At 36.6% G+C, this 25,027-nt stretch overlaps 1 protein-coding gene and 1 long non-coding RNA gene across 4 annotated transcripts in view; one reads left to right on the top strand and one right to left on the bottom strand.

Moving 5' to 3' along the window:
• Positions 1 to 25,027, top strand: part of LOC124264131 (frizzled-5-like) — a 242,491-nt gene that overhangs the window by 141,229 nt on the left and 76,235 nt on the right. Inside the window, exon 1 of one of the 3 annotated variants that reach the window (XM_046698856.1) lies at positions 14,673 to 15,314. The exons of the other annotated variants lie outside the window; for them this stretch is intronic. The gene's annotated coding sequence lies outside the window, so the exon portion shown is untranslated. Of the gene's footprint in view, positions 1 to 14,672; positions 15,315 to 25,027 lie in introns of those variants that run through there. 3 annotated transcript variants of the gene reach the window in all.
• LOC124264132 overlaps positions 1 to 25,027 on the bottom strand; it is a 182,128-nt gene that overhangs the window by 137,866 nt on the left and 19,235 nt on the right. The gene's annotated exons all lie outside the window — the stretch shown is intronic.

Here is a 25,027-nt window from a genome sequence, read left to right as displayed (position 1 = left end):
TTCTCTTTTCATAAAGGAAAGTATTTTTGCTTCACTGAGCGACTTTGTAAACATCTTAACTTTACATAGGTAGGTAATTTGATCCTTGATACTCTTCAATCATCAACTTCATCATCTCCCACATCACCAACAACTTCATACCTTTTTAATATCTCCCCATCACTTGTTCTAATCATGATGTAAGCATTAACCAATCAGAATCCACCTTGTCCCCAAAATATAGCCCTTTGTGCAAAATCATCACAGTTTGAACCACCCCCAGATACATCACTTTGGACTAAAATTCAAAATACTGAGTTAACCGTTTACATTTTAAACAGTAAGATTACTTTTCTGAGCAAATATTAATATAAACAATAGTCAAATGTGAAGCTTAGTTATCACTTTTTTCTGTGTTATATGAGAAAAGGTACATGATAATACTAACTACTGCATTCCAAATATTCTGTAATAGAAACTACATTTAAAAAAATGCTTTGACCAAGTTTGCTCTTTCACTTAACAAAACATCCATAAATTTTTGCTATGCATTGCACATATAAACAAATTGTAACTTTAACAAAGGAAGGCACATAATAACACAATACTTTCAACATGTGATTTGCAGTCAAATTGTTGTTACATGACTGACTGAGTATGGTTTTACGCCAATTTAGCAATATTCCAGCAATATCACAGCGGGGGACACCAGAAATGGGCTTCACACATTGTACCCATGTGGGGAATCGAACCCGGGCCTTCGGCGTGACGAGCCAATGCTTTAACCATTAGGCTACCCCACCACCCCTGTTGTTACATGAACAGGAATGAAACATTTCTATCAGTTTCATAGCTTGCTTTGCACAGCTTTAATTTGCTGATACTACAAGAGAGATGTAATTCTCTTATGAACAAATCATGAGAATCAGTTGATTGTTCTTCCTGAATCAACAGATTTAAGTCTTTCTCTGCATTAAACCATGTTATGATTGATACATTGTATATAATTTCTCTGGGGCAGCAGGGTAGCCTAGTGGTTAAAGTGTACTCTCGTCACGCCGTAGTCCTGGGTTCGATTCCCCACATGGGTACAATGTGTGAAGCCATTTCTGGTGTTCCCCGCCCTGATATTGCTGTAATATTGCCAAATGGGGCGTAAAACTAAACTCATTCATTCATTATAACTTCTCTATTGCCTTGTACATTTTGCATCATGACCAATATTTGCACCAATATTTGCATCAGTTTTAGTTGCACAAAATACATGCCATGGAATTTCCAGCCCAGACTCAAAGATAAGATAAGATATTTATTGCATAGCATTCCATAAGGAACAGTTGCAATATTCTATATACTACAAATATAAATACAGTAGGTACAAACATATAGAAATACATAGATACATTCCACATTAGGGGTGACTATTGAGGGGCAAACAACTATTGCGATAGCGATAACCTATTGTGACCAACTATTGCAATACTATCGCAATAGTTTTTTTCTCCTTCGATTGTCTCATTTGAAGTCATGTCCCAAATGAGTGCATACTTTATATGAAATAAAAACAAGCTGAAGTAGTTTCTATCTCTTTTAATAACTGACAAGACACTTGAAACCACGATCAAGTAAACAGTTAAAACATAAACTCAATGAAGCTGCAAGCCTGCACCAAACCTTCCTGTATTTTGCGCTGCGTATATATCAACGGAAGTCAATTACTAAACTATCAATGGTCACACATACTAATGATGCATTGATGGTTTTTCATTTCTACCATCGATTAATTGCTATCGGAGACTCAATAATTGCAATGCATCGATAGTTCAATGGGATGCTATGGAATGAGATAGATGCATCGTTACAGCCCTATTACACATAAAATGAATTAAATATACAACTCAAATGCAAGGATAATCATGAAACATACAACTTTATGGATAACAACTTCTTGTTTATTGCATAGAGCGAAGTTTTAATGCAGACTTTTAGCTTGATAAAGGTGTAATAATCTACATCGAAATGTTGCTCTATGCAATAAACAAGAAGTTGTCATCAATAAAGTTGTATGTTTCATTTTGGACTTCTAGAATGCCAATCAAACAATGATAATTGTGTGACATCAACATAGTAATTTCAATTTATTCAAAGGTTGCTCACATGCACATCCATGGGGTATGAGAGATGAGTAGCGGATCACATACAGCAATCGAAATATATTAAAGAACATCTGATTGGATGATCGATTCACTACAGTGAAATGAAAAAATGGGCCGTTCTTCAACTTGTTTGAGTAGTATATCTTGATCCTTCTCATGCAGAGTCCATGATGGCATTGTTTGTCTGAAAGGTGTCAACCTCAATTCTAAGCCTGTAACATTTGAACACATTTGACACAAGCCCTAATGAAATGAGTTTCTGATAAAAGTCACTTTGACACAAGTCCAATTAAAGCTTGTCACAGCCACAAGGAGAAACCACAGCAGTGCCCATAATCAGCAGATTCATTGTTGCCCTTCAAAAACATCAAACGATGAAACCACTACAAAACAGCTCATCTCTGTGCAAGTCAAAGAATGTGAAACTCTGGAAATGTTTCACCTTCTGGCAAAGCAGAAAGTATGAAAATTGGCTTGATTAAAATATTTCAAGTGTGCATCTTGCAGAAACCATATGGCATGATGTCCTAACTAAAAATTGGGTTGCTTTGTCAATGTGACTCCTATGTCAAACTGTCTGGTTATCAGAAGGTGTGTCTGGAGGCTGGGAGTGAGGGTTGAATGGGGGCATATACTTTACAAATGTATCACAAAATTTGCTTCCATGGTTTCCTGGTCCAGATTTACCTCTTCTACACACAGCTGCCTTGTGAATGTTTGATATTTGGTTGTAATAAGAGCAATAAGACGTGTATTTTTATCTTTTGATGATATTTCATTAAAATAGAATACTAGATTGAATTTATTACAGTAAATGATAATCAAGATTAAGATGTTTTGTCAAGAAAATATAACATACTTCAGTGTGAGTTCAAACATTCTATCCCAAGTGAGCACCATATTTTTCTTTCCTTGAAGATACCACTACATGAAGCCCATTGCTGCGTACTTCATCCTGGTATTAGACCCCTGAAGGTCCGGGTTAGAATGAACCTTCAGTAACCCATGCTTGTTGTAAGAGGCGACTTAACGGGATCGGGTGGTCAGGCTCACTGGCTTGGTTGACACATGTCATCGGTTCCCAATTGCGCAGATCGATTCTCATGCTGTTGATCACTGGATTGTCTGGTCTAGACTCGATTATTTACAGACCGCCGGCATATAGCTGGAATATTGCTGAATGCGATGTAAAACTAAACTCACTCACTCATCCTGGTATTGCAGGAATATTACTTAAAGTGGTGTAAAAAACCAACTCACTCATTCCTTGGATGATTAGGTTACCATTAACAGCAAGATTCAAATACATCCTAAAATAAGAGCAAAACCTCGCTTGATATAACATTGAACATAAGTTGATGATTGAGCTGTGTCCTATCAGGGTTTCTAAGTATTCTAAAGGGCCAGGGATGTATGTTAATGCATATTTTTTCAGTTTTCAGTGAAAGTAGAATGGAACTATAATTTTTTACTACAACACACATTCTTTCAAAACCTACATTCAGTGATCAGTCTATTTTGGTGTAAATATGTTTTTTCTTAAACAAATACCAAACCTGTCTCTTCGTAATGTAGAAAATGCTCTATCATGATAATGACATATTATACAACTCAAATTTCATACTGGATATTCAACTCAAGCATTAATTTAAATATGCAATTTTTTTATATCAGTTATCTGTAGCCACAAAAGAACAAAATTTTCTTATCAAAATGGGAGTAGTATAGTTCATGTATATATCTTGAACACGCTTGGCTGTGGCTATGTCCTACATGTGACTGGGCAACAGAAATAAAATATCAATTAGAAAAAATTGTACATAAACAAGAAAAACATTGTAACAAATCTATATCCACTTATGAATATTTTCTGCACAAAGAGAACCAAGTCCCTGTTAACCAAACATGATCTTTTATCAAGATGTGGAAAATTTTCTGTGGCATTGATTCTGAAGAGAATTAATGAAGATGTCGCTAAGTAGGCAAAACCGTCTTCAAAGGGAGGTCATATCGTGGGTGCAACCGAATAAACCCTATCTTCATCCTGTCATAATTAAGTAAGGAGCCGATAGCTAATATGGCGCAAAAAGACATACAGAAATATCTAATTTGCAAGAGAACCTCCATCAGTCATGAATAATTCCGTCTTGAATGGCAAGCGTTACATCTTCAAGGATGTTTAGACAACAAGTTGCTTCCTCCAGCAGTCAAAATGTCTGGTAAAATCATTACATGGATCGTGTGTCCTAAAAAACAACTCCCAAGCTCCCATAAACATTTACACACATACTGCTTGACTGACAACTGCTCTTGTGCTCTGTGTGCATCTCAATCCATTAACAGTTGCTGCTAAAACCATCAAAGGTATCTGCTTCATTTACAGTTACTTGTTCGTACCACGCAGATCTCCGCCTCATGGAGTGTAGGCTGTTGTAAGGATAACAGCATTTTTACCAAGTATGGGTGGTCTTTCATCGAATGTGCGCCATGTATGTAAAATGTTTTGCGCCATTTATGTAAATTTCTTTGATATTTCCTGTACTTTACTGACTCAGAACATAATGAAATCTGACAATCTTTTTGATAAATATGTTTGGTAAAGTTAGATAATACTTACTTGAGCGATGTATACATCTATTTTAAATATATTGTAAAGATATGAAAAAGCGTGTTATGTACAAACTAACATTATTTCCAAAAGATGAGTGAGTGAGTGAGTAATATTTTAAGCTACTTATAGCAATAATCAAGCATTTGGCTACTCCACAGAAGCCCGAAATAGATACAAGGTCTAATTTGAACATACAACAGTGTCAATATATTTCTGTTACTTATATAAAAAAGGGGTTGTTGACTGATGCAATCATCAATATTTGAAAAAATAAATGGGGCACAAGTACACACAACTGACCAGGTCAGTGATCCAATGATTGTAGGGATGCATGGGATCTATTCATCTGAATCTTCACGGGGACCAAATTAAAAAACACTCCTCACGTGACTCTGTCCAACTTCAGCGTGAGTCCATAATATGATACCTATTAGGCCATGACATTTAAAAATGTCCTAATTGTAAAAGGGATATCTCTGTCTTTGAATTTGATATCTTTTTAAAGGCACGTGCACAATTCCATTTTGTCCATGAATTCAATATGGCTTCTGAAGAATGATTTGTAAATTTGATGATCAAACTACATTAAGATCAATTAATCTGTTTAAACAGCGAGCTAATTAATGGACTTCATGCCAGGATAGTTTGACATTATCAGAAACTGTTTCCTCCATCACAATGTTCTCATGCTCAAACAATCAAAACTCTTGTACATTTTACATACCCGGTAGACTTACTGTATTAAGCACTGTTGAAAACATGGGATGTTTGGGGTTCCATTCCAGAGTGATCTTAGTGTTAGCTCTAACTAAAACAGCAATAACTCACAATCTTTTTACATAACCATGACACTTGAAACATTGTTAAGCAGTGTTGAAAATGCAGAAACAAGTCTTAAACTCCATTCTACTGAGCCATGTTACGCAAAGGTCATTGTAACTTCTGCTAAGACGGCCAGAACCTCCCATTCTCATTACATAACAGGGGCGGTGTGGTAGCCTAGTGGTTAAAGCGTTCGCTCGTCATGCTGAAGAACTGGGTTCGATTCCCCACATGGGTACAATGTGTGAAGCCTATTTCTGGTCTTCCTCGCCATGATATTGCTGGAATATTGCTAAAAGCGGCGTAAAACTCACTCACATCACATAAGAGGAACACTTGAAACAGTGTTAAACAGTGTTGTAAAACACAGAAACAAGTTGAAGAATCCATTCCAATGAGCCATCTTTGCGCTTAGGCCTTTGTAACTTCTGCTAAGACTGCCGTAACTCCCATACAGTAAGAAAGGACTAGGACAAGGCTACAAGGACTTTGTGCAACAGTTTCCGATATTGACATCATGTATAATTGTAAGGTCAAATGTCAAAAGTGTTATGACTTACCTTGACTAAAATTTCTAACTTGAACAAATCTAAGCATTGTGCTCTGATGGAAATTGAAATGGATGATTACAGTTGGACAAACATGGGATGAAACAGCCCAGTTTTAACCCCAATATTCACAGTGAGACAAACATGGGATGCAACAGCCCAGTTTTAACCCCCATATTCACAGTGAGACAAGCATGGGATGCAACAGCCCAGTTTTAACCCCCATATTCACAGTGAGACAAGCATGGGATGCAACAGCATAGTTTTATGTGAGAAAGCAGCCCAGTTTTAACCCCCAAGCATATTCACAGTGAACAGCTCAGTTTTAACCCCCATATTCACAGTGAGACACAAACATGGGATGGGAAACAGCCCAGTTTTAACCCCCATATTCACAGTGAGACAAGCATGGGATGCAACAGCCCAGTTTTAACCCCCATATTCACAGTGAGACAAGCATGGGATGCAACAGCCCAGTTTTAACCCCCATATTCACAGTGAGACAAGCATGGGATGCAACAGCCCAGTTTTAACCCCCATATTCACAGTGAGACAAGCATGGGATGAAACAGCCCAGTTTTAACCCCCATATTCACTGTGAGACAAGCATGGGATGCAACAGCCCAGTTTTAACCCCCATATTCACAGTGAGACAAGCATGGGATGCAACAGCCCAGTTTTAACCCCCATATTCACAGTGAGACAAGCATGGGATGGAACAGCCCAGTTTTAACCCTCATATTCACAGTGAGACAAGCATGGGATGCAACAGCCCAGTTTTAACCCTCATATTCACAGTGAGACAAGCATGGGATGCAACAGCCCAGTTTTAACCCCCATATTCACAGTGAGACAAGCATGGGATGCAACAGCCCAGTTGTAACCCCCATATTCACAGTGAGACAAGAATGGGATGGAACAGCCTAGTTCTAACAAACATATTCATAGTATTACAAGTATGGGATTGAAAATCTTAAAGCAAATATTCATAAATTGACAAGCATAGGATGCAACAGCAGATTTCTATCCCACATATTCACAGTTTGACAAGCATGGGATGCAAAAGACCAATTCTATCGCTCATATTCACAGTGGGACAACCATGGGATGCAGCAACACAGTTCTTATCTGGATGTTGACTGTGGGACAAGCAGACCATTTCAAACCTGGACCTTAACATGGACAGTCATAATTATGATGAAAATTGAAATATGAAAAAACAAAGCTTTTTGATCAAACACACAAATCTTTGTTCTGAGTGTTTATTTGAATGATCACTTCACAGAAGAATGATTGTAAATTTTTCTCTTTTTTTTTCAAATCAATTTCTTGAACAATCCACAGAGCTTCCTGAAAGACATACCCAGGCACTTTGTCTGTATGATATCAATGGTATTCATACAGTTACTAAAAACTTCCCAGCTTATGAGCCTTGTCTAGACATTGTACTAATTAAGTCCGCAAGCATTCACATAGAAGGCCATCACTGTCCAATTCTCAAATGACACAGGCATTTTTTCTGCTTAATTAACATTTATATTGTATCTATATTATATTTTAGTCTCTCTTTGAGACAACATCAAAGCTGTGATAGACAACTGTTCTGATAATATGTTGTCGAAGGTCAGTGTGGCAGGAAGGATTCAGCTGTTAAACTCAGGCATAGGATTAGTTGGAGTTAAAGCAAAAAGCAAAGTGATTTGAGAATGGCAATAACGATGAAGAAAATTTGCCTTCTTGCTCAGAAAGACATTATAGAACATAATGTACAACTCCAAAAGGAGCACTTTTGTCATCAAACATCATATTCAAAATGATCAAAAATACAGAATTCTGAGTTCACATGTCAAACTAAAGGCCCTAAAATAAATGGCATATATTTCAATAAATATAACTGGATGAAATAACCCTCAAATTTCAGAGCTGAGATTGAAATAAAATGGAATGCAAGAGCTGAGAAGGGGATGAGAAGGAGATGCTAAGGATGAGGAGAAGATCTAAGGAGAAGATGTTTGTTAAATTGTTGAATGCCTCAGTCAGTAGTGATCGGATGCAAGATCTGGGAAGGGATGAGAAGGGGATGAGTATGGGATTAGGATTCTAGAGCTGAGAGAAGCTTCAGAATGAAACCCAGAGCTAAGCAGAGGATGCAAATGAAATGAGAATGGGATGGTAGAGCTGATGTGGGGATGCACGTGGTATGAGAGTGGGATGGTAGAGCTGAGAAGGGGATGCTAGAGATGAAGTGGGGATGCAAGTGGTATGGGAGTGGGATGGTAGAGCTGAGAAGGGGATGCAAGTGGTATGAGAGTGGGATGGTAGAGCTGAGAAGGGGATGCAAGTGGTATGAGAGTGGGATGGTAGAGATGAGAAGGGGATGCAAGTGGTATGAGAGATGGGATGGTAGAGCTGAAGAAGGGATGCAAGTAGTATGAGAGTGGGATGGTAGAGCTGAGAAGGGGATGCTAGAGATGAAGTGGGGATGCAAGTGGTATGAGAATGGGATGGTAGAGCTGACGAGGGGATGCAAGTGGAATAAGAATGGGATGGTAGAGCTGATGAGGGGATGCAAGTGGTATGAGAATGGGATGCTAGAGCCAAAAAAGGGGATGCTGGAGATGAAAAGAGGATGCATATTGCATGAGAATGGATTGCTGGAGCTATTAAGATGAAAATGACTTGTTTCTCCTCAACCAACAGAGATAAAAGACTGAATATCTTCTAAACATTCAATGAATTAGTTGATGGGCATTTAGATGAACTACATTTCGAATCTTTAAGCAATCTGGACCTCCTTTTCAACCCTTTTAATACTTTTTAATTCAAAGGGACAATGCCGGTATTTTTCTCAGCCAACAGTTGTCCAAATGGTAGGACTTTCAAAGTATGTATAAAACCCTGCCAAGCATTTCCCCAAGTTTACAGTGATAAGCATTCATCAATATTGTTCTTCCTGTTAAAACCATTAGGAGTGTTAGGTTTAACAAAACAAAGTTCCACATGTCAAGAAAACACCTGACTCCAGACAAGGCCTATCTGTGCTGCACTCGGCCTGGTATCGAGAGAAAGATTTCTCCCCCAAACACTGATATCTGGAACATAAAATCCCCATAAACAACTAATATCATACTCATTTTTTGATGATTATGGAAAATATATGTTCGGTCTTATCATGACAGCAATGACGCAGACCGAGAGTGCCGTTGTTCGGAACTGCGAACCAGCTCCTGCTAAACGCTCTAGCTTGTTTGGTGATGGTGCTGTTATTTTAAAATGGCATGGCTTTTTGACTTGTTTGCATAACTTAGTTTTTACATTGACAGATTGTAAGCATCTAAACTTTCATGAGGTTATGACGACCTTATGGCAGGATGCGTTTTCACAAATACTTTTCATTTATTAAACAACCTTTGACCTTTGCAGGAAAGACAATATGAAAGTATAAAACATGTAAAAGACATGTATCAATTGATCCTACAGAAAAATGTGAATCATATTTTTTATGGTGATATCAGTATATAATTGTTTGATTCCATACAATTCTGAGCTGAGAATCATGAAATTTTACAGTGCTTTTCTTATTAATACAACAATATTAAAGTCAGTGAGTGAGTAAGTATGGCTTAAAGCCACTTTTAGCAATATTCCAGCAATATTACGGCGGGGGACACCAGAAATGGGCTCAACACACTGTACCAATGTGGGGAATCGAACCCAGGTCTTCGGCGTGATGAGCCAACGCTTTAACCACTAGGCTATCCCATCACCCCATCTTAATGCGAAATGATGGGATTCAAAACAAGGATATCAGCATGGTTCCAGTGGCTCAATTATACTTTCATTTGTGATAAATTTTATTAACTGAACTATTTACATACACAACCATTTTGAATGTTTTTGAACATACTTTCAAAACTAGTGAGTGAGTGAATATTGTTTTAAGCCACCTTTACGTACAAAACCATTTACTAGCAAAACCACAATGGTGGACTTATTTTACCCATGTTTAATCAAATCCAAACCTTTAGCATGATGAGCTGCACTTTAACCACAAGGCTACCACAACCATGAAGACTAAGGCTTAAATAATGCTTCTAAATCAAGATACCAAACATACTTTAAACACTTTGTTCACCACACAATAACATCAAGGTCTACAGACCGCGTGGGAAGTTTATGATAGCAACACTAGACAAAAATAACACTCTTTATTATCAATTGTCTGGTCAGTTCAATGTGTCAGTAAAACTGGATCAAACTGAAAATTCTACTTGATAGTTCCGACATTAAATGTCAATAAAATGTCAGTCTGTTGACCACATATATCCACTGTTTGAAAAACAATAGAGCTTGGCTTTCTGCATCATTTTCAGGTTAGGTGAGGTGAAATTGGGTTTTATGTCGTGCTTGAGAATATTTCGCTCATATGACGACGTGCATGTGTGTATATGTGTTAGTGTGGCTGCTTGTACTAGCCCAGACTTAAGCTGGTTTTACAGTGCTAGCCCACTGAGATACCATGCCGCAGTGAAGCATGAATACCCCACCCCACTCAGACACATTATACTGACTCCGAGCCGACCAGTCCTTGTTGTACCAATTAATGCCGAGCGCCAGGCAGGGACCAACAAGTACCATAGTTTAACGTCTTTTGGTATGACGCGGTCGGGGATCGAACCAGCGACCTTCCGCTCTCCGCATCATTTTCAGTTAATTGTAGGTTGAACTGTGTACTAGCACGGCTTCTTCTAAAAAATATGATAGATACATACACATAAATAAGATAAGATAAGATATTTTATTGCACATACGTTCCATGCAGAAACAGTGACAATATTCTATAAACTACATAAACAAGATATATAATGAATCATATATATATGATGAATAACAAAACATATAATAATTCAAATGTGTATAATAATGGCCTAGGACAACCAGGAGAGATTTTCTACATTTGTTTAAAGTTGTACATGTGGTAGCAAATAATTTCTATACTATTTGGATTATTATTTCTAAAAGGGAGGTTAAATTTTCTGTTGTAGTAAGGCTGAGAAAGTTATTAATTTTAGAGGAAAGGGAGTTCAATAAGGAGTTTCTTGCATCTGAATATTTAGTACTGAATATATATATACAATTGTGGAATGGTGCATGGTATGTAGGTTTACCATTTTACTCAATGATGAAATAATTCGAAGGAATTCTCATTGAGAGCATTGCCTCTTTTTGTTGTATGAATGAAATGTTGCAAATTATATAAGATGATATCATTTATTGTTTAAGATAGTTTTATATGATGTTGTTCCAACAACACTCTCTAGGCTGAGGAACTCAGTGAGCAATCAGAACCAACTTATTTGTTTCTTCTGAACCCCATGGTTCATTTTTTATACAATCCATATCATAAAATATCACAGTTCATCAGTGAACTGTAAAAGCACTGAGAATGTTTTAACCACATTGCAGTGTCCTGAATCAATTTTTACTTAGTTGTAATCTTATCCCCACATTTTTTTCCCCACCAATAGAGAGTACTACTTGTACAATAGAATTTCTCTTATCTTTATCATGCTTACACAAATCAGTCTGCAAGGCTCACATATGTCTATCCTAGCACAAGTTCATCAGTCACAGCCTAAGAACTGTTTGTGCATATGGGCCCTGGTCATTCCTTGCAGCTACCAGGAACATTTTCCCACCGACCCCAAGCTGGATTTTGTTAAATATTTGTGAGACAAGCTTATCTGGAATAATTACAGAAGATAAGGTTCCAGACTGCTTGGAGAAGGACTGCTCCACACTTAATGAGTCAAGCGGCATGGCCGGACAGGTATCTGTCATTGCCTCATTATAGACCATGATTTGTCAGTGCAGGTCGGGGCTAGAGTGACCTCCCCCTGACCACCTTGACCTCTCCTATCAGGCCTGGCAGCATGTGTGGAGGAATAGGCTTGATCAGGGATGACATTAGATAGTGTGATAAGATATTGGCTATTGTATGTTTGAGGGATAAAGAGTATAACGTGAAGGGTCCTAATGGGAGATCAAGAACACTGTAACAGGGGCTATATGGTTTCAAATTGTTCAAACTGTGAAGGAGGTAGGACCTGTCGACAGAGACTCTGGGTCCTTCCTGTTATGTGCTTGTAGATTTCAGTGTTTGGAAAGGTTCTAGACAGACTGAGCAAGTGAGTATTGTGTTGAATGGTGTTATTGTTACTTAAACTTAGTTTCTTGTGTATTTTACTTGACAAATTAATAATTGTTATGAATACATAAGAATAATATTTATTCATGACAGCCATGTGAAATGTCAAATTTTGGTAATTACTGGATGCATCTTTGTGTTTAGTGTCTGTGGATATAGTTTTGTTTTGGAGATGTAGTTAAATTTCATATAGTTTGTGATTTACTGTTGCCATTGGTAGACCAATCCCAGTTACAATCTAATAAAACTATATTACATTAATATAGTTACGGACCGTTCATAATTTATGGCTAGGGGGGTGATGATGATTTTAAGGGGTCACCCATTTTGTTCTGGGGAAGTAGGGGGTCATCAATTTTGTACACGTTTCTAGGGGGTTCCAGCAATTTTGTACATAAAAATATTTTAAAATTATGCTTAACAAATATTGGAAGGGGAAGGGGGGTCATTGATTTTGTACATGACATGCAGGGGGGTTACTTACTTTGTACATAAATTTTAGGGGGGAAAATTCACATTGTACATGCTTCTCCATAAAAATCATCATCACCCCCTGGCCATAAATTATGAACGGTCCCATAACCTATTATCAGCAAATATATTGTCATTGTTTATGGGACTTGTATCAAGCTGTGCAAATCTGCAGAAGCACTGGGTAAAGGGGGACCTCTTAACTGTACATCTCTTTCTTCCCAGAAGGTGGTCAATAAGCAAACTAGATGGTGTACCAGTAATCTATGTAGAGGTTGTGATGGAAAATATCACCACTCTCAGTGAGGACAGTCATCATCGAGGTGTCACCCCCAAAGTGTGCTTATTATCTACCAGAAAACACTTTCACTACCTCACACCCATTTCTCGTTTCAAAATCCTGTCAATCATCCCCCAGCAGCGTGTAATTGACGAGGCCGCCAAGTTCCTCAATTTGGTCCATCTTTGTCTCCATCACCAACCCCATTTCGCCATCCTCGTCACCTCGACAAGGGGGACAAATACACATGGGCGATTTACACTTGTAGGAGTATAAAAAACTACCCCACACTGTCACACACATTTTCCCAAATCTACCCCACAAAGTGCCACATTCAAGCATGTGATGAGCCATGAGTGCTTGCTCTCAGAGGAACGTTGTGACAGTATTTTTATTTGGCTCTCAGTATCACTGATCCATCCAATTATTCCTAATAATGTGATTTTCTTCCCATTATGTCCTCATCGGACACAGGGGCCTCGCCTGTCAAATCGCAATGAATGAAGATTCTCCTTGCATGGTTGATCTGAAGGGGAGTGAGAAAATACCAGCTAAACGCTCTACACTAGAGAACTAAGCACTTCTCACTGAACATTGTTGAACACAATAAGGCTAGGCTAGCTGTCAGAATAGTTTGAAATCTAATGTTCATCTACACCTTTCAGTATTCTGTTCCTATATCCTTGCTTGTTACACAATACGGCATCATTATTCACGCAAATTCCATGGGATTTCGCGACACGGTTGAGACAAATTATGCTGGCCCTTTTGAATCCAGATAACAGATTAGTTTAAACCAACAAATTGTGTGAGGTATAGCTTATATAAAAATAACTTAAAAACTCCATGAATGTCACTTTCATCAAAATGCGTAATAAATGGATAAATTTTTTAATTTTCAAAACTCCGACGTAGCATTTAAAGCTGAATTTAATTTTAGAAAATGTTGAATATGTAGCAGTATTAGCTTGAAAAATAATTTAAATAATAAGGAAAAAAAGTATTGAATAAACTTTTATTATGAATGACGAGTTACCCTCTACTTACAACTTTGATTTCCCATAGTGTTCTTACATATTACCCACACAAATAGCAACCTTAAATAGCCTGTGATTATAATAAGAAATATAAAACTGAAATTTCAAAACCGTTTAATCAAAATCACAATACCTGTTTCAAATTACATTCTCATAGAAAACCTAAATAATTTCACACATAAAATTCATTAACACGCACAATATTATGAATGAAAAAAATGTGTCAAGAAATAACATTTAATGCCAAGACCTAATTATGTGAAAGTGTAAGTCGGAGCTCCATTTCACGTCAGTGAATAAACAATAATGCCCCGAGCCCACCTGAATGAGTCTTGTTAACTTTCTCAACCCAGCCACCTTTCCATGTCGGGACTTAATGCATTGTGTCAGTTAGACCATACTTGAATAATTAGCACTCTCTACTTCCACCATTGAGAGCTGGGTTTTAGCAGCCTACACTGGCGAAATACTATCCCCACCAAAGATAGGTGACGGCAGACCTTCCGTGTGCCACAAGAAATGAATTCATTCATAAATCAGCCTGTTTAAAACAGCAGGCATGTGTGGGTCCTCTACATACACAGGGTATGGAATCTGGATGGATGGAGGCTAAGATACTAAACTGCTTCACTAAAACATCGCCCTGAGGATGGTGGGCTTCGTAAGCTGGGTCTGAAACTTCTAAACTCGCTACAACTCTGTGTAGAAGATGGCAGAGAAGTGTCACACTTTGAATTCTCTCTGGAAGCTTTCAAAACATTCCTGAATGACTACCCTGAATGAATTTCAATTTGGTAATTCGTATGTGTCGGAATTAAAGTTTCCTTCAAGTTGGATGACTTTTGTGCCTTGGAGTTGGACATACTTCTGTGACAGAGGGTAAGTTTTACCGATCACCCACTGATCAAACGATCAAAACAATGAGACAACCAAACCAAACAGGATATTTTCAAGTTGTTTGTGAATCACGACACAACTCTCAGAGGGAGAAGAACCTCGGTGCAAAATGTTCATGGGGGAATTTACAAAGTAGGACACCATTCCGATTCACAGGCTATATTCTTCCTCTCCGATAGCAACTATCTGCCGCCCATAGTTACCGTTTATTTAGATGTGCTCAGCGACGATGAGGCAGGCATATCCTGGCCGGAAAATCCAGCAAGTTGAGAATACGAGGATATGCAATCCAGACAGGGGGGAACGTGAGTGTTATATGGATATCCCATCATTGAGAAACCAGGCTATACTCCACTTATGAGTGACGTACAGGCACTGTGACAGGTTTTATTGCTGGAGTTTGTGTGGTACATAGTTCATGGCTGTTATTGTTACATTACTTACTCGGTTATGGCTCCTTATGGCTCATTATGTTCAAAATAACACTTGAAATAATGGAATGTTCTTCTCCCTGGGATATCTGAAAAATTACAAATTTCAAAAGGGATGAGATATTTTCAGTTTTGCGAACAAAGTCACTTGCTATGTTAAAAAGCCAATATATTTCACCATGTGTGTTTATCTTATGTAAAGGAGAAAGTTAAATCAGTAAGTAAGTTTTAAGGTTATTAGACTAATTTGTCATTCTTGTTCATGTATTCATTCGTGCCATGTTGTGTGAAGCCCATTTCCGGTGTCCCCCGCCGTGATATTGCTGGAATATTGCTAAAAGCGGCGTAAAACAAAACTCACTCACTCACTCGTGCCATGAGCAATGAAATGTATATTTTTCTGATTTTGAAATATTTTATATCAAATACACAAACCTGTTCTATAACACCAGAGAAACATGGTTTGAATACAAAAATGTTTTGTACTGAATATCTTGACATTATTTCCCTAAAAATTAAACCTGTAAGAAATGTACCTCTGTTTGAATATAGAGGCATTATTTCAAACCAAGCAGGCTACCTCAGAGTTGAGACGAGCCAGGACGAGTAATTGAGAAGGCGAATCTGTAAATGGAGGTCACAGTCTGTCACAAACTATATCCCCCTCACCAATATCTGCCAGCCATGACCCCTCCTCTCCTCCCCCACAAAGCTCCCCCCAGTTTGACAGTCTGTGGGCAGGTCAGCCACTACACAGGTGTTGAGTTTCATAGGGTAAAAACAACCCCTGCTTTAAATAATGTATTTTTCTGAAATCTAATTTTATAAAAAATCCACTGCTACATAACACTTAAAAACACGATACCATGAAATACAATGCAATGCAAAATACAATACAATACAATACAATACAATACAATACAATACAATACAATACGAGCATACATACAAATATAACTAGTAAAGAGTTGTATGATCCCCAGGGAGTTGAGATTTATAATAAGATGTGCCGTTTGACATACAATGATCGAGGGAAAAACTACCAGCGCCTTGAGCATGCAGTAGTGCGTGGATATGTGCGCTATATAAATATCCAATAATAAATAAAAATAAATAAAATAAAATAAAATTTACAGTTAGTCATTTGTGGCAGTAACATATTTTATATTTTCTTTCTTTTACTTCTGTAAATATGTTCTAAATGTTACCTGTATGTTCATGTAAAGGATTGTATGTATGTCTACAAAACTGCAAGTACTCTTTCAAGGATTTTTCTCGCAAGAGATATATCTTAGCTTATATTATGGGTATATTCAAAGATGGGCATTATATCTATACAACGATTTTACCATATGTTTCATGTTTATATAAATGTTTCGTATCAGTGTTTCATATCAATGTTTCAGATCATGTCATGTGGTAAGCTGAATTTCACTTTCAAAGCACTGCTCAAGCTTGATATTAACACTATCACAAACACTATCAGAATTATTCTTCTGAGAAAGGTTAAGGACCATCTGATTCTTGCATATTACTATGGTAAATCTGCCATGACTTGACAGATTAACTATAGCAATATGAAAGAATCACTGGTCCTTAACTTCAAGTAGTATATATCAATTTATTTGTGTTTGAGACAAGCTGCCTGTTGAAGAGGATGTAGCCTGTCTCACAGTCCCTGAATCACATTATTTTCCCAACTGCCTTGCCCTCTCTGCAATGCTAAAGCCCTAAATGAAGCAAGTCTAGATTTCCTTAGGTTCTGAATCTCCATTGTTACTGGGGCTCATTTTCAAATTATATGTAATTATTTGTTTCTATCAAACTTATATATATTCAGAGACTAAGTGTTTGTCTAAAGAAGAAAGTACTCACCACAGACATTGTTTCAGATTATATATTTAGTTGACTAGAGTTTGACTTTCACTGCGCATCATGTAACTGAAAATGACATGCATTATATTTGGGAATACAATTTCTCTTCTTGCCCATTTTGGGGGCTTGAGTACCATTTGAACCAACACTCTCAAAGTTGGGCATCTAATCGCTTGCACTTTAATGAGAAAGTGCAATACCAAATAACTAATAATAACTCTTCTTAATACACACGTTACATTTGACAACTTTCTTAATGACACTGTGTGCTCAAACTGGAAATAAGCTCAACTTTCCCCTTTGTACAAAGCAAAGGCAGATTTGTAGGAATGAAAGGGGAGGGGAGGTCTGGGGACCCCCTTCCTAAAAAACATCCATCACTTCATTTTGAAAATTACAAATAGAACCATCAAATGATAAAATTAACACTTTTTATGATAAAAAAGCCCTATCAAAATACTAATCATAATGATCTAATTACTGACATTCTAACTGATACAGTTTTTTGGTGCAATGCATAATTAACTCTATAGGAAACCAATTCACTCATTCTAATGTGATAATGTTTTCGAATAGTTGTGTGATGAATATAAAATACTATTAACCAGAAAACCAATTCATTGATTAAAACATAATCATTTTATCAGGTACATGTATGTGTACAACGAATAAAAAAATGCTATTATCCTGGAAACCAATTCATTGATTTTAGTGTGATAATTTTATCAGATGTGTGTGTGTTGAAAAAGGAATACTATTACTCCTTAAACCAAATCATGGACTGTAACCTGAGCGAAATAGGTTCAACACTGTTTTGAAAAGAAAGTGATGCCATGGTATATTGGCTTGATGTGTGAGAAACATTTTAATCAGATAGTTTAACACGAGAAATATAAGATTAATATAATTAATTGTTACCATTTAAAACAATTTCTAGCATGATATTTTTACAAACGATGTGTTTGATTATGCAAAATATAATTACTGCTAAAACAGAAAACTGATTTCAACATGATTTGAACATACTGCATTCCTTAAATATAAACAATATTTCCCTGTAAACTAATACACTGGTTTAAAGTAAAAAATTAAGAAAGGGCTATTGCAGTCAATAAAGCGGATTAAGACATAAACTGGATCAAATATGTCAGCTCTGGTAGTATATTCTGTCAATTTCATGGTCAATTCTGTTAGCATGTGGCCAATTTATTGATCACATAATGTTAAATACAATGGACAGCTGTTTTATTAACTGACATCTCTGACACTGGAAAACCATTCCATTGGTTTCTTGATGTTCACTTTAATTCCACTCCAACCAAATCCCTTGATCCAAATATGCCCAACAAAACTGACATGTTCTTTCTTGTTAGTAATCTCAACTTGGAAGATCAAACAGATCGGTACCAGATAAGACCATTATGTTGGTAATTGTTCTTGGCATGTTTTGTACTCTATGACCATCTTGGATTCCTCAAATTCACTGATTTGAACTCAATTTTGAAGTTCACTGATGCGATTAATTGAGATTATGTTCAAAATATCTCCACTTGCACAAACCTTGACATTTTGAACACGCAGGAAATTTCCTATAAACTTGACAATGTTCAATGTAAACAGGATTACAAATGGATTCTGATTGGTTGGCTGCCATGCTTCCTGTGATTCTATTGGTCAGATTGATTTTTGATAAGTTCAATGTTACAAACACAATAAAGGTGTCTGTGAAGTGAAAACACACACCCTCATACCAGTATACAACATGGGATGGATGGGCCCCTTTCAGTATCCCTATTTTTTATGAAACTTGAAGAATTTCAGAAACCTTTAGAAATTGTTTAGAAAGATATCTGATTGGTTCAAATAAATGGAAAGTAGAATTTGCACATGTCAACACTTTCTCTTTTTGTACATGTACTTTTATTACATTATGCAGAGCTGAGGCTAAAATTTGTCAAAAAGGAGGATTTTAGAGATTTTCTTAAAGCATTTAAAGGCATTTCAAAAGCACCGATTCTTTCACCCAAAGACGAATTTGTCTTGTGTCATGGACTTTTCCACCATTTGACATTCTCCTTAAGTTCTTTTTCACATAAAATTTCAGACAATCTTTCAAACTTGATCATATCAATTGTCATAAAGTTAAAAGTACAGGATAAGGAAATAAAATGTTAGTCATTAGATTATGCCATCCCATGAAAAGATTTCAAAGTCTTGTGTATCTTTCAAATTTGACACTCTCCCATTGCTCGAGAAGCCCTTATGCATCCTCAACCACTTACTGAGCATATTAGGAAATATTTTATTAAAGATTTTGCCATGATGCATTGAGAGACAATGACAGTGAAACAATATTCTAATATGGATACAAATCCGACTGTTCATATCGAATACACTAAAATTAACTATGTTTAATTCGGTGGTACGGAAAATATGATCTCAGAATAAGTTTTTCTGCCATGAAGAAACTCACATAGTTTGTTCAAGGAAATGCAGGACCTGTTTGAATTGTAGATTTCATACTGACTATATAATAAGTTGCATTACGCAGAGTTTTAACTTATTTTAAAGACTTCTAAACCTATTTCAATGTATGAATAAATAATTCATCGGTGTCTCATATTAGATGTAATTAATGTTCATGTTATTCAACAAATTGTTTACATGGATTGCAGAAAACATTTCCTCAGTAATGATTGAAAAGACAATGTTTAAAGCACCTGTATATATCAGTACTTGCCTCTTAAAATTCTCATTAACAAATCTTTACCTGCGTATTTACATATTGTTGTACAGGGTTAAGGTTGGTTGGTTGTTTAATGCCGAACTCAGCAATATTCCAGCTATATGGTGGCGGTCTGTAAATAAGCTGGTCTGGACCACACAATCCAGTGATCTACAGCATGAGCATCAATCTATGCAATTGGGATGCGATGACATGTGTCAACCAAGTCACCTCTTATGACAAGCATGGATTAAGGACCACAATTGTCTGGGATTGTTCAGTGATATTTACATTTTGGAAAAATAAATTTATTTCATTACTTAAATTCGTTGCTGCTAAGAGACCATGATACCGACCATTTTAAAGTTTAGAGGTGAGGGAACAGAAATGTGCAATAAAGAAAGCTGGACAGTGATTTTTTTATTGAGGGAAACTAGCTAGACAGTTAATTAACACCTGCCTTGGATCCAAAGAATCCACAACGGACAAGGGGTAGATTTGGCTGGGGTTGAATTATTGACCTGTCCATTAAACTAGATAAGACAGGTTCCTGATAGCGGAGGGATACAGTACTGAGGGACCCATTACACAAGATACTGGGTATAATTATTTTGAACAATGCTGTAAACATATATGAGTGTAAACATTCTTAGACATCTTTTGATCACTGTTCATATCACATGAAAATATTCATATATCTGATTCTGTTTGCAATATCTGACCATCTTAAATCACTGGTTCCTTGATTGAGACATTCATTGAATTGTGCTGTCTATTTGGGAAGAAAATTCCAAAGTGATGCATGTTCAAGATATCGACCATATTGGTAAACAAACCACATCATGGATCTGGGATTTAAACCCAGAAGCAGCCCCTTATGAACAGCACCTAGTGTTTATCCACTGTGCCACCCATGACCCCTAAAGAGTAAATGATTAAGTGTATTGATATTAACTAACAATATATCCCTTAAACATTCTTCTCACAACATTCTTTATCAATATATAAATACATTACTGAAAACAAGTTCAGTAATTAGAATGTAATGTGTTGTGACATCCATCAGTCTTGACAGATTAACTTTAGTCAGATGAAACAATTGGATGTTCCTTAACATGTTTTTAGCAGTATACATGCATTTTCAAAATCATGAGGAATTTTAAGGAATTTTAAAGAATCTGTTCATCAGTCAGCGATAGGAATACATCCCTGCCAATTCAACTCTACATAAAATATACTGGACAAAAATAGTTAGGGATATATGTAAATTTTGAAATTATGAATAATGATCTATTTATTCATTGACACACTAATAAAATATCAATCATAAAAACGCCAATATCCCTAACTTATTTTGTCCAGTATAGTACAAATATATAATTATTTAAGAAAAGAAGAAGAAAAAAGATTCTTGGTCATGATCTTTGAAGAAGGTATTGTGAAATGATATTTTCTCCATGGCTATATATAAATATATATGTCTATCTTTCTAATAAGAATATGATTCATGTTCAATTTAATTCAAAATTCAATAAATATACATCAAGTAATGCAAAGTCTGTGCAATATCATATATGACCTTATACATAGCTCTGATATTGAAATCTGATCGCGATTACCCAACGGCAAGGATCTGTTCTCCTCAACATCTCATGACATTTTCCTCCAATACATGCACGAACAAATCCAGGCTTAATAAATAAATAAACAAATCTGGACCACAAGATACGAAATATTTATTGAGATGTATCCCAAATTATCCTCTGCCCTAGAAATCATAATCAAATACGATGTTTACAGTTCTGTATGAATAAGCGTAGATCGTGATTCAAGAAATATTTCGAGGCATATCTCACATTTTAACGCATCTGTCCCAACCCTAGCTATCTTCGACCGATGACATTTAAACAGTCCTTCTCCTTACTGCACGACTTGCACCAGAGTGCTCGAACATATGTTCAAGATGGCCGACCTACCATTGCACGCCATATTGTCAGGTGCTTGTTTTCATTCCCAAAAAACTATTTGCACAACATTTTTTTGGTGTTCAAAATTCAATATTCTGTTTTTATAAACCACTCCCTCGATTATCATTAAATAATCAATGAAGTGAAGATTTAAAGATGTGTAAATACAAGGTATGCCACAAAAGCAGGCCTTTTGAATCACTAATTGGCATGGGAACACAGGGTACATTTAGAAACATATTTTATTTGTAGACATTTAGATACAATAGGACCTCCCATGATCAAGCTTTACATATATATGAGGGCTTTCGGCTATCGTCAGCGATTAGATTTTGGTGACATTTTTCTCCCCCCTCTGTTTCCGGAACAGAACCCGTTGAATATTTCTTGTTGAAACTTGCCATACTGATGAGTCTAGTGATGAAAGATTAACATGCACCACACTACCATATCAAAGCAGTGGAATGCATATGCAACAATCAGTGCTGGCGTCCATCTCCCACCTGGGTACCCGGTAGAAAGTTGAAGGTCAGTGTCCAAATTTGAAGCTAAAAAGTTCCTTGTTATAACCATAATGTCAAAAACTTAGGGATATAGGGATGCACAATTCAATAAAAAAATAAATAAATCAATCAGAAACAGGGAAGTTAGGTTTTTAAGTTGAACACTTCTAACAATTTTTTAACATTACCTTTTTGTACAGCATGCAAAATCTTTTGGTAGCCAGCAAAAAAACAAGGTCCGTCCAATCCAACTCAAACCCATGATAAACATCAGTGACAAACCATGATTGCAAAGAACAGCATTTTAAATTCAGATTTCAAGCTTAAGAACAGAACAAAATAAAAAAATGCAAGCAAATCAAGTAAAACATTTGTCATACTACCCAAGAACTGTCACAGTTTTATTCCCAATTATCAATAGCGCAATAAAGACAGGGCCTAAATCTAAAAGTATGCCCACCTGGGCTTATTTATAAGAGGCTGATGAGACCTGGTAATTACTTCTCCAGTATAGGAGAGCTGCGATAAAGCTGCTGATGTATATGCGACAGCTGAAGCATTATGGGAACTGGTTTGGCGTAATTTACAATTGGGCACATGTCGGGAAAGGGGATCCCTGTCAAACACAGGAATGCTGACAAAGTGTACCTGTTTATTCAAACACCTGTTCAATAGGGCCACCTGTGCAAGGAGCTTTGTAAGCTCTGTGCAGTGCCACAACTGTGATGCCTCTTGAAGATCGTGAGTTCGCATATACACATTCTAATGTTTACAGTCTTATAGCTAGATGTTGTAATGTTTGACATATTACAAAAAGCTACACATAAGTTATTTGGAACTGAATGAAAGTTAATTTTGTTACATAACTAAATGTTTTGTAATGGCTGCATTAAAAGAAGATAACACACCATTAAAACAATGCAAGAATATTGCTAGCTATGGCATTCTGAAGGTAGCATTTATATTGCAGAGTGCATCTGTAAACAACAAATGAATATGCTAAAGCAAAATTTAAATACTCAACTGAGTCGACAAATAACAAAAGAAAACCAAATCTGTTGCAGGAGTATTTAAACAATACCTAACCTTGACAGTCTTCAGGGCACAGTAAACTGGACTCAATCATCTTGAAATTGAGAGTACTACATCATAGTTGAAAGTTAAAAAGTAACCATGGTTACCCATGGCTTGTAAAAAAATTTCTTCAAAAGGGACCTTGCTGCAGCATCTTTTTTTCCTGTCTCCATCCTTTTTTACATATCAGTCCAACTTTAAATGTGATCAAAACATAAAACTGTTTCTGTTACACATACTCTGACAGTGATATTTTTTTCAAATCTGAAGTGGTAACTTTAATATATATTCTTCTGATCATATGTCAGTTCATTTAATCTGATGAAATGATATGAGGATATACAAGTACATCTTAAAAACAGAAACAATTAGCAAATAATTTTTTTTAACTTTTACAGGTAAAATAAAACAAAAATAAGTCATCCACAAAACTTTCAAAACTTCAACAAAGTTTCATAAAAGGTGGCAAATTAGCTGGAAGCAAAACCTGGAAGCGCAGATGGGCTGTCGACCACAAGGCAATTTCTATTTTCGATAGTTTCCAGGACACAAAGAACACCGAGAGGCGGCCTCTTCCAAAGAGGAAACAAAACAGAAAAAATGTGATCATGATAATAAACGTTTTTGCCTCCATTTTGTCTTGCACCAAGAAACAAGGTACAGTTCTGGAGTGCACAATCTGCTGCCATCTCTGGCAATCCACTGACAGCTGAGACCTCATACAGTCTGGGTTCCTTGCCCACGATCACATGACTAAATGCGCCTCATTTGCGTCTGTTGACTCTTTCCCAATCATTTGGATCCGATTTCCTCCCGAATGACTTGTGAAAACATTTCTGTCCTTCAGCTCCTCACAGGGAAGAGGGGCACGGCAAAACTCAAACGGGATCGCTTCTTGCCTTTGATGTTGGTGTTTTGTATTTACGTTACTGTTGTACAAACTTGAGTTGAATAACTGATGGCTTCAATGATCACACTTTAACACATGTATTTTTAGTGTAGATTTGGCCTTTCTGTTTTGCTTGATAATGTAATCCGCACACAAACTTAGCCCCTAGTACAAAGGCCGACATTTAATATCTTATTTTCCTATAGGGAGCAAACAATATTTTCAAATGCTGTTGACCCAATGACTTGTTCATATCTTTCTGGGAAACATTTGTCTAGTCAGTTTGTGAGTTATTTTAACACCCTGATATCATTTCAAAGGAGCACTCCCTCCTGAGAATATGAGAAATTTGAACAGTCTGCCTCAATGAATAATATATAATGTTTCCGAAATGAATGTGTTTTAGGGCATATGGGCAAAATTTTAGAGGGAGAGAGGTCAAGATGCCCCATATTTATTACCAGGAGAACTACTGGACAGATGTACAGAATGTTTATTGATATATCAACACCTTTTACATCAATGTTTCAAGGAAAATTCAGAATGTGAGGTTT

This window comes from Haliotis rubra, unplaced genomic scaffold, assembly GCF_003918875.1.
Source record: "Haliotis rubra isolate DU_JTF1 unplaced genomic scaffold, ASM391887v1 Scf91, whole genome shotgun sequence".
Taxonomy (NCBI): Eukaryota; Metazoa; Mollusca; class Gastropoda; order Lepetellida; family Haliotidae; genus Haliotis; species Haliotis rubra.
The sequence above is the reverse complement of the archived record's forward strand: the minus strand, read 5'-3'. Positions and strand labels throughout refer to the sequence as shown.